General features: G+C 42.8%; 1 long non-coding RNA gene across 1 annotated transcript; it reads left to right on the top strand.

Moving 5' to 3' along the window:
• Positions 1–5: 5 nt before the first annotated feature.
• Positions 6–1,615, top strand: LOC123284303 (uncharacterized). Its single transcript, XR_011502301.1, has 4 exons — positions 6–128; positions 533–619; positions 760–865; positions 1,479–1,615. It is a non-coding gene; the product is annotated as an uncharacterized lncRNA (long non-coding RNA).
• Positions 1,616–11,740: the final 10,125 nt, after the last annotated feature.

The following is an 11,740-nucleotide window of genomic DNA, read 5'->3' on the forward strand; positions in this document are numbered from 1 at the left end:
CGCGTGCACGTGCAGACCAGGGCGAAGAGGCGGGGCTCTCGGACGAGCGCGCCAGTCGGGGGCGGAGTTGCGGTTTTGACGTACCCCGAGGGGCGGGGATGGAGAGCTGGCGCCGGGGAGCTCGGGAGGTAGGAGGATGCTTGTGGATTTACAGCGGAGATCTAACTGGGTAGTGAGGACGCTCCCACCGAGTTATTTTTATTCCTATCCCTTTTTTTGAACTTCCATTTGGTGTCAGGTTGCAACGCTGTAAGGCAGTTAGCCCAAATACTATTTTTAAAAATAGGAGATTTGTGAAGACTGCTCAATGCTTTAATATATTTTTCTTTTTTAAAGGGTTTTAAATTTTTTTGTAAAAAAATGCACGGTTGAGCGCAAGTAGGGATACGAAAACCATCCTTAACGTTACGCTCGTATCTGATCCTAATTTTAGCTGAATCTTTGATTTTAGCTTGGGGTGCAGGGTGGATGGGGATGGGGTGCGGAGCACACTGACTGAAGTACTCAGTCTCCACCGTGATCTCACTGGCAGGAAGGACTGTCTATTTCGCTCTCCAAGGGCTGGACACAGAGCACACATTTGATGGTCCCATCTCAAAGGCTGGGCAAGTTGAGCATGGTAGGTCCGCTCTTACCTCCATCTCCTTTATATAAAGCGGAGATGCGTCATAAACAGAAAATTCACCAAAATTTATCTATATTCACTTCAAGAGAGAAATCTTTTTATTCACTTTATTGCTCCTTTCTTCCTCCAACAAGATCAAGCTGCAGCTTCCACAACCCAAAGATGGAGTGCCAAAACCTGTCCCCCAACCCTGTGGAAGGGGGGCTTTGTGAGCTTCAGAGGTGACCGTGGTGTGGAGCTGTAAGTTACACTTGTCACTGTCTCCATTCAGCTGAGTACGTTCCCTTTGTTTTATCTGTCTGCTGCTCCTGCCAGGGATAACTTACTTCCTGGCATATCCTCATTTACGTTTTTCTTTGCTTCAAGGACCATTTTCAAATGCTTCAGGGCATTTTTGTATGCCTAATGGGATAAGGGAGAAGTAAACTTCATAGCCCCCAAATAAGTTTTGTTTTTATGGAACAGTATTATTGACCACTTTGGGATGTAAGATTTAGTCATCCATCAAACCCTGAGTTTACCAAGTGTTTACTATGTTTTTCTGTTACAAACCGTGGGGTATAACAGAATTTAAAAGTGTCCCTGGCCTCAAGGACTTTATTATCTAGTAGAAGCAAGATATATCATGACTGTAAAGAGATTAAAATACACAGTGTTTCGTATACTTATATGTGCATATGCACCAGTTCATTCTGCCCCTTTCTGTGCTTGACCAGGACTTTGGTCTTATGCCACTTCTCCCAGCAAACCTTCGATGACATTCCATGTCTGCGTTCTGTGTCCTTCATTTGTTCCCAAAGCAGCCTGTCTCAAAGTGCTAGTCACCCGTATTCTCATTGTCTATTTCCCCCAGGCATCTTGAGGGCCATGGTTTTCATCTCTGGATTTCCACTGCCTAGATTTAGAGTTTAGACTGTGGCTGGTGCAAAAACAAAGTGTTCATAAAATGTTTGAATGAGCATGATCAAAGGCTAATGGATGTAGCATCGATAATTAAAGAAGAGGATAGGTTCCACTTGTGGTCTTCAGATAATAAATGCAGAAACAAAAATAAAAAGCCATGAAATGAGCCAGTAGAAGGAGAAGGATATAGATGATTCAGGAGGCCATCAGGATATGGAGGGGTGTGTGGGTGGGCATTAGCTTGGCTTGGGGTGTAGGGATCAGATCTTCCTGGAATAAAAGGTGGTTATAAAAGAGAGTGATGCTGGATTAAAGAGAACCTTGAAAGACTGAAAAAGTTTATTATTGATGTGGGAGTTAACATGGACTCAATAATGTTCCCTGAAGAAGCTGGGAGAAGTCAAAGCTATGTTTTAGTGCAATTGATGGAGATTGGAATCAAGAGTGAAGAACGACTGAGCAGCGTAGGAGAAAGTTGTGCTTCAGTGGAAAAGTAGACACTGTCCAGAAAGACTGTGAAGAGACTCCTCTTGGTTATCTGATTTAGATTCTATGGACGTTTTTTTCACAACTCTGTAAATTGTTATGTAATGCGAGTCTTGTCTATAGATATGCAAATTATGTCCTGTCCAGTAGAAGTTCAATTAACAGCCTTCCATCTCCTGTGGAAAAACCAATTTTGTCTCCATTTGCACATTCATTTCAGTATTCTTGATCTATAATATGTAGGTTCTCAGAATTCTCTTTTGAACGATAGCCAGGCACTGCCTAATGCCATTTTGGTTAATGATGGACCACACATATGATGGTGGTCTCATAAGATTAGTATCATATAGCCTAGGTGTCTAGTAGGCTATACCATCTAGGTTTGTGTAAGTGTGCTCTGATGTTTGTACAACAACAAAATCACCTAAAGATGCATTTCTCAGAATGAATCGCAGTCTTTAAGCAACACGTGACTGTAGTTATAACAACTTTGTTTCCTTCATGAGTTAAATAAAATCTTTAAAATGTATTGATTTTCATCTCTGTAGGAGAGTCGTAATTTTAACTGTTTTTGGAAAATTATTTTTAACAGCAGGTAAGCTGGCTGGCTGGAGGCATGAGTTTTTGACAGAACTTGCTAGTTGACTTCATTTGGGGAATGAAAGGCAGTGTAGGGGACCAGATTTGTCACACCAAAATATGTCTCTTTGGCATAAGGGTTATTTTAGGCTGGTTATTTTTAAGAAACAGCAGACATGGGAGAAGCTCTGAAAACCAAGTAGAAGTTACCCTTTGTAAAGACATTTACATTTGTAAGGGAAAACTCCATTTGTAAGGGTGTCTACCTCACTATACCAGGAAGAGGGAGATGACCTTATCTCTAGAAACTTTTATCAAACCAGAAGACAGCAGCTTAAATTTACATAACAAACTTACCCTTATTTACTGTGCTTTTTCTGGTAACCTCCTGTAACAACTCCTTCCACCCCCAATATCTTCTTTTGTCTTTAGTGAAGGTGATATTTAAGGTGGTGGCTTTGGCTGTTTTCTTGATTTATTCAGTTTTCCTGGGTCTTTCCCATATATACATGAGTGTAAAGGAGAAGAACATTCCTTCCTTTTCCCTATTGATTCTTGTGGCTTGTTGAATAATTAAAATGACATAAGACACATTAACAGGAGAAAAACCAATTTATTATGTATGTAACGGAACTCAACATTCATGAGAGAGTCAGAGACCCAGATACATGATGAAGACAGAAGGGTAAAATGAGGGGCCAGCCCTGTAGCATAGTGGTTAAGTTCACACACTCTGCATCAGCAGCCCGGGTTTGCAGGTTCAGATCCTAGGCATAGACCTACACCACTTGTAAACCATGCTGTGTTGGTGTCCCACATACAAAATAGAGGAAGATTGACACAGATGTTAGCTCAAGGCAAATCTTCCTCAGCAAAAAAGAAAGAAAGGAAGGAAGGGAAAGGAAAGGAAGAAGGAAGGAAGGAAGGGTAGAAGGAAGGAAGGAAGAAAGAAAAGCAAAATGAAGTATTTATGTCATCTTGAGCCAACAAATGGGATAGGGGCCTGGTGCTTCAGAAGGGAGGAGAGTAATTCAAAGGATGATAAGAAGAGCAGATGTTCACTAATTAGATGTTTGCCCTGCCATACGGAGAGATCATAAAAATTTATTTCTGGTAATAACTCTTGTTCTGGGCAAGTTACCCAATTCAAAATCTTTAGAGCCTGCAGGGTCTCAAATAGCCTTAGCTCAAAATATTTTACATGCCAAAGTGGCACATCTTGGGGAGGCCTATTTTGAGCCCCTTCTGGAGGTATACATTATTAAATTTTGTTTGATTTTCTCCTGTTAATCTGTCTCATGTCAATTTAATTCTTAGACCAGCCGCAAGAACTTAGAAGGGTAGAGGAGAAATTTTTCCTCCCCTACAACAGAATCAGCTAGATACAGCTATGAATGTGAAACAACATCCCTATTCCCCTGTTTAGGGCCCTAACACTCCCTTCTTGCTTAGGAAGGTGATGAGTGATGGGGAGTTTATAAATGTTGACTCTGAAGTAACGATGGGACAGTGAAGGGGAAGTCAGCCGGAAAAAAGTCCAGAAGGAGCTTGAGCGGATGATGCAGACTTTCACAGGGTGAGTTCAACAGCCAGGAGTGTGATGCTTTCCCTAAAGGAGCCATCATAGAGCCAGAGAGGCAAAGGGAGAGGACAGAGCTTGTAGAAGACGCCTCTCTCAGGAGATGGAACAACAGAGGAAAGAGGCAAAGCAGGGAGAGGTCAGAGAGGCAAGAAGAGAACTAATCATATAAATATTGATGAGTAACAGTCATTTAGCACTTCCTGGGTCACCTTGAGCAGGCCAGTAATTCCACACTGCTTCTAGTTGATGTGTTTAAAATATCAAGATTTATTTAGATGGGACCAGACTAGTGGCTTAGTGATTAAGTTCACATGCTCTGCTTTGGTGGCCTGGGGTTTGCCGGTTCAGATCCCAGGCACAGACCTATGCACCACTTATAAAGCCATGCTGTTGCAGGCATCCCACATATAAAGTAGACGAAGATGGGCATGGATGTTAGGTCAAGGCCAATCTTCCTCAGCAAAAAGAGGAGGATTGGCAGTGGATGTTAGCTCAGGGCTAATTCACTCAAAAAAAACAACAAAAACATTTATTTAGAGAGGGAGGGAAAATATTTTCTAGTAATAAAAACTGTATACTTCCTGCTATGTTCAAATTAAGGGATTTGCTACAGGTACTAACCATAAGCATAATATTGTACCTTGCTTGGGATGTTTCATTTTGTAATTTCCCCCCCACGTTCATAACTGGGTGATGTTAGTCACTTGCGGCCACTGAGGATAGAGGTAACCCCGACCTTGTGGTAGAGTCTGTGAGTTATCCCCCAATATTGGTCTCCACCTTTTCTCTAGTATTGGGAGCTCGAGCCAGGCACATTGCCATCCAACGAAGACTATATTTCCATCCCTTTTGTGGTGGCGTGATTCTGTGACTAGGGTCCAGCTATAGGAGAGAGTGGAAGTGAGGTGTGCACACATGACTTCGAAGCGTGGCCTTCTCCATCCATTCATTCATTTTAAAAATGTTTACCGGGCATCTACTAAGCGCCAGGCACTTGGGACCATCAATGGACAAAAGACACACAGATCTTTGTTTCTTCGGCACTTATATTCTAGTGGGGGGACTCAGACAATAAGCATAATGAATAACTAAATTATATAGTATGATAGAAGATGATAAGTGCTAAGAAAAAAGGTAGAGCAGGATAGGGGAGTGGGAGCAATGAGTAAGGGGCATTGTGGTGCAGGGTTCAATAGTGTGGTCGCATTCGGCCTCATTGAGAAAATGACATTTGAACACACCCTTGAAGGAGGTGAGTGAATGAATTCCGTGGATTCAGGGGAAAGAGCTTTCCTGCCTGAGAGAACAGCCAGTGCAAAGGCCCTGAGGCAGGACCATGCTGGTATATTTGAGGAACAGTGAGGAGGCTAGTGTGGCTGTAGTGGAGCAAGTAAAAGAGAGAGCAGGAGTTGAGATCACACATGGATAGGGACAGGGAGGGCTGGCCATGTAGGACCCACAGGCCAAGTTAAGGACTTTGGCTTTTATTCTGAGTGCAGTGGGAGCCATTGGAGGATTTCGAGCAGAGTGGAATATATGGTCTAACTAGAAACACATTACTCTGGCCACAGGGTTGGAAATAGTCTGTAGGGAGCAAGGGTGGAAGCAGAGAGACCAGTCAGGCTGTTGCAATAACATAGGTGGCTCAGAGTAGGGTGCTCAAGTGGAGGTGTTGAGATATTGTCAGATTCTGGGTATGTTTTAAAAGCAGGGCCATCAGAACTCCTTCATAGACTGGAGGTTGTGTGTGTCAACTTAAGCAAATTCACCTCTTATTTTATCTCAAAACGAGTCTATTCGGGAATAGCCAAAAGAATCACAGTTTGGGGTGTGCGCCCTATGGCAAACCATAGGCAAATCTGGAAAACAAAGGAAGGGAGTTTGCTTTTATAGAGATAAAGGGGGAGTAGGGAGGGACTGTTCTAAATGACTGAAGTCCACTGGGGGAAAGTGACAGTTCAGGGAGACAGTGGTTTCTCATTGGCTGAGCTGTGGCATTTCTCATTGTCTGGGCTGTTGCCAGTAGGGAGAGAACTCTTCCCCCAGTAGGAAAGTAGTTTTACTTTACCTCCTGCTGGAGATGCAAGTCTCAGGTCTCCTCCTGTTCAACGTAACTGGCCTTGCATGACAGGGTGTGAGAGCTCCCCCTACAGGCCTTCCCTACTCCAATTTAGTTAAGATTTCTTTTATTTGTTTTCATTAATTTCCACAGATGTAAGAGAAAGAGTCATCAGAGATGACTTCAATTTTTGGCCTGAAGAACTATAGAGAGAAGTTGCCACCCACGAGGATGAAAACTAGGATGCCATCAACTAGGAAGGCTGTGGGTAGAGCAGGTTTGCGGGGGGTGGTCAGCGGTGTGAGACATCCGTTAGACACCCAAGTGGAGATGTGGAGCAAGTAGCTTGATATATGAGTCTGGAGTTCAGGAGAGAGTTCTTGCCTGGAGATAGAAATGTGGGAGTCATTGGCATGAAGATGGCACCTAAAGCTATGAGTCCATAAAGGATAGAGGGGTGAAAAGTGAAGGACCAAGGACTGAGCTGTAGTTTCCTCCAACAAAAAGTTGTTGGAACAAAGAAGCAGCAGCACAGAGAAGGAAATGTAGTACCTAGTGAGGCAGGAGGAAAACTGAAGAAGTGGCTCATTGAAAAAAAGCCTTAAGATTTCTGTAAAATGGAAGAGTGAGCCTTCCTCTTCCCCTTCTCCCCTTCTCTCTCTCTGGGATGCAGCCGTAATGGTAGGAGCCTGAGCAGCAACATTGTAACCCATAAGACCTAAAGAAACTGGGTCAGCAACCACATGAGGCCAATAAGTCATTTCCCAACTGCTAACATCCTGATTGCTACTTAAGAAAGAAACAGATAACTATCTTGTTTAGGCTGCTGTTATTTTGACCTTTGTTAGAGCAGATAAACTTGAATTCTAGTATATACAGATAACGTTACAAAGTTTCACTCAAAACATTTGTAATTTCTCTGCCCTGGTTTCAAGCTAGTGAAGTATTTTGCACTTATTATTGGTTCTCATTCTCACTTTGGTTTTCTTTTTTATTTTCCAAACTGGACAAATTCTTGTGGGGCATATTGGAAATGTTAAAATTTAGATAATAAAGCAAAGCACTATGTCACAGCATTATTTGATGTCCTTTGCTGGTGACTACAAACTGAGAAACTGTCAAAAGGGCTGGTCTCAAGGCAGGGGGCATGGTCTGCAGCTGCTCCTTAAAACTTGCACATTGGTTTTACAAAAAACAAAAACAAAAAACAAAAAACCACAGAGAACAGTAGCATCATGATGAGTTTTTGGTTTTCATTTGAGGGTATTATGTACTTTAGTAGGAGGAAGTCAGTTTATATTTTACTAGATATATGAGAGTCGAGGTGGGGGGAATTTGAGTTAATTGGCACTGTCAACGAAAAAATATCTGGAATACAGGAATTTGGTTAGGAAAGCTTTATTGCTCATGTATTTGGCAGACTGGGGAGATGCAGCCTCTGGAACAAATTGAAGGTATACTCTGGGGTGCGTATGGCAGGGCAGAGCGTATAAAGGCGAAAAGCAGAGACCACAGGGCTTGTTTTGAAAGCCCTCTGATTCGTTGGTTCCCCTGTAGCTAGTGGTGTTCTAAAATCGTCTATACCAGTCTTCTGGCCATCCACCCAGAAGGAATGCTCAGAATCAGGGACAAGCTGTGCTTTCTCTGAGAACAGAGTGCGTGACTGAACCTCGGGCCTGGCATGACTTTGTTGACTTGCCAGACTTGATTCTGTTTTGTTTCAGGTCCCAGTTAGCAACACAGAGTCCCCTTTGTCTTCCTCTTTTAGGGGTCCTCTATCTTTTAATTCCAGAGCACTATATTTCCGATTTGGTCCATTAGTGTTTTGGAGTCTTTCATGCGGTCTGGCTACATAATTTTCAGGGTCCAGTGCAGAATGAAAATGTGGGGCCCCTTGTTCAAAATCATTCAGAGTTACAAGAGGATGACAGCAGAGTGGTAAACCAAGCATCCGGCCCTGCTAAGTGTGGGGACCTGTGCAGCCACACAGATCACATGCCCACAGAGCTGGCCCTGCCCCCTGTATTATCAATTGGTGTGCTGAGAGCTCTTGGCTAGACAGCCCCTTTATGTAGCCCTGGTGTTGGTCATTGTGCTCAGCTTCATAACATTAATGATGTAATGTCACCAAAGCCAAAGAAGGCAGGAGTGTCACAACTGACTCAGTGCTCAAGTTTCAAATGCTCCCATGATGAAGGAATACAACAATGAGAGAAGATTTCACTGTACTTTTCAAGAAGGAGGCCCTCATTCAAATCTCTGACACAGCCATATATCACTGCTGATTTGTAATTTTGCCCTGTGTAAGTTGTTTGGCCAGGGGAAATCCTGCTCCTCCACCCTTCTAGGTTCTTGTCTTGGCTTGTCTAACAATTAAATTGACAAGACAGATTGACAGGAGAAAAAAAGTTTAATTTGTATGTACGGAAGTCTTGTAGAAATGGGACCTGAAGAAATGACCAAATCAACAAGCTTTTATATAGATCAGCTTTTAGACTTGTAGGCAGAGAAACAATAAACTTGTGAGGAATTGACAAGATAAAGAAACTTAAGCTTGGGTGCTTAATTGGCAAGGAATCTCAGCAGAGTTTGGGCTTAGGGTAGTAAATTAGTGAAGAAGGAACAAGGTTTGTTTATACAGGCTTCTCAGCCCTGAAGTCCCTGTCTCTGGTGATTTGATGTTTCTCTACTTTCTGGTGCAGGGCGGACATCTGTCACATGGGAGATTATTTCCTGCTTTCAGGGAAACAGAGGGGTCAAAGTGCCCCTTTTTAGCATCAGCTGCTTCTTAAATAACTTTAATTCAAAATAATCCTTATGCCATTGTGGGGTATTTTGGGGCAGCCTGCCCTGAGCACCAACAAAGTTCGGAACACTTTCGGCTGCAAGCAGCAGAATATTGGACTAACTGTAGTGTAAACAAAGAGCCGTGTGTTGTCCCCATAGAACAGCAAATCCAGAGACAGGTGTTGTGTCCAGGTGTTAGTTCAGCTGCTTAGGAACGCCTCTGCTGTTCTTGCGCTGCGCCTGACCTTCCCTTCATGGCTGCACGTGGGTTCAGGCAGTGCATCCACACTCAAAGCAGCAGGAAGCGGAAACGGTGGCATCACCTACTTCTGTCGTCCATCTGAAAAGCCAAACTCTCCCAGGAGCATGTCCCCTACCCCCCATGGTGAACTTCCACGTACTTCACATTGGCCAGAACTGTGTCACATGGCTACTTCTAGCTTCAAGGGGTGAGAAGTATGTATCTTTCCCACCTTCTTTATCTTTTTATTTCAGTTTTATTGAGATATAATTGACATACAGCTCTGTAGAAGTTTAAGGTGTACTGCATAACGACTTGACATACATGTATGGTGAAATGATTACCACAATAAGTTTAGTTAACATCCATTATCTTATACAAATACAAAAAAACGAAAAGATAAAAATGATTTTTTTCATTCTAATGAGAACTTTTAGGATTTATTCTTAGCAACTTTCAAATATACCAGACAGCAATGTTAACTATAGTCATCATGTTGTACCTTATATCTATAGTACTTATGAATCTTGAGACTGGTAATTTGTAACTTTGACCATCTTCGTCCAGTTCCCCCACCCTCTCATCCCCCAGCTATGGTAACCGCAAATCGGATCTCTTTTTCTGTGAATTTTTTTTTTTAGCTTCCACGTATGAGATCATACAGTATTTGTCGTTCTCTGTCTGACTTATTTCACTTAGCATAATGCCTCAGGTTCCATCCTTGTTGTTGCAAATGGCAGGATTTCCTTTTTTATGGCTGAATAGTACTCCATTGTATGTGTTGTTAGGTTGTTTCCATGACTTGGCTATTGTAAATGATGCTACCATGAATGTGAAGGTACAGATATCTCTTCAACGCAGTGATTTCATTTCCTTCTGATATATACCCAGAAGTGAATCTGGGATTGCTGGATCTTTCCCAGTTTCTATGGCATAAGCAGGCAAGAGGGGAGGGGGATGGGAATGGATGTTGTGATAACCAACCATTGGTGTTTAACACTGCCTTCCTGGCAAGACTGTACTCTTTGAGGGTGCAAACTTTGTCTATCTATCTTTATCTGTCTATCTGTCTATCCCTCTAATTTTACTTTTTGTATCCCTAGTGAAAAGAACATGTTGGTTTATGGAATGCAAAATTTTGAGGAGTAAAGTCTATCAGAAAGGAGTTACAGAAGAAAAATAACACTGCTGGTGGCTCTATGCAGGCAATGGAAGCCAGCTGTGGCTGGTTCAGCAGAGGAGTTTGTTCAAAGAGAGGCATGAGGGCTGGAGTAAAGACCTGAGGGGCAGAGCTTCTGGAGGCGATGCCCTAGACCTGCTGCAGGACTGATCTGGTTAGAAACTGCTCTGCCTCCCCGGCTCAGGCTCCCGTTGTCACGGGTGACACTCCTGGCACTTCTGCGCCATGAATTCCATCTCGTGGCCCCTGCCACTTCCAAACATCAGGTGCCTTTGCTTTGAACCTACCAGCAGCTGTGATCCCACAGGAGCTCCCCTCTCAGGTTGCTCTCCTTGGAAATGAAATCTGCTGAGGGTGCTGCTGACTGGTGACGCTGGGCCACATGCCTGCCCCCACCCACTGGGAAAGTGAGGCCCTGATTGCTCCTGGGGAGGTGTGGCTCCCAAGGTGGGACATTCCATAAACAGAAGAGGAATGTGTAAGAGGTACTGGGAATCCAGAAACCATGGGAGTTGTCCACCATGGTCCTGTACTTCTCGATGAGGAATTTGCAGGCACGTGAAGGAGACCAATAGGAAAGTAGCTAAAGAGGCCAGAGGCACAAATACTTTGTTTTATGGTTAGAAATTATTTTTAAATGCATTATTTCTTAGGTTAGAAGAATAATTATAATGTATCTGCTACTCATAAAGCATACCAATAAATCAGACATCTGTGAACCCAAAACTTAACCTCAGACTGGAAATTCCCAATTCCATTGAAGCTACTGACGCACTTCTTCCTCATCCTGTCTCTGAGCTTTGTTAAAGGGTGTTTATGCTAGATAGAGCTTTCCACACCGTTATGCACTTAATATTATACTTCTAAGATTCCTCCGTGCTGTTCTATGTATGTACAATTGGATCCATTTCCCTGACATATAATAGTATATAATATTGTATGTAATAATGTGTAACATTCCATTTCATGACTTCAGTATCATGTAACTCTGTCACAATTTATTTGTCCATTCTCCCATCAGTTGACATTTGGATTGCTTCTAGTTTCTATTCCAAACAATGGCACTGTGAAAAAAATTTAAATGTGCCTCCTGATTCACCAGTTCAAAAATTCTTGTAGAAAGAAAAGTAGGAATAGAATTGTTGGGAAGTAGGATAGAAATAGTCAACCTTGTGAGACAATATCAAATTGTCCTCCTTCTTCCTGCCAGCAGTGTGGAGGTGTCCTCATTTTACCACATTCTTATCATCCCCTGATTTTGCTAGATTTTTTCTGATCTAGTGGGTGTGAAGTGGTAT

This window comes from Equus asinus, chromosome 3 (assembly GCF_041296235.1).
Source record: "Equus asinus isolate D_3611 breed Donkey chromosome 3, EquAss-T2T_v2, whole genome shotgun sequence".
NCBI lineage: Eukaryota > Metazoa > Chordata > Mammalia > Perissodactyla > Equidae > Equus > Equus asinus.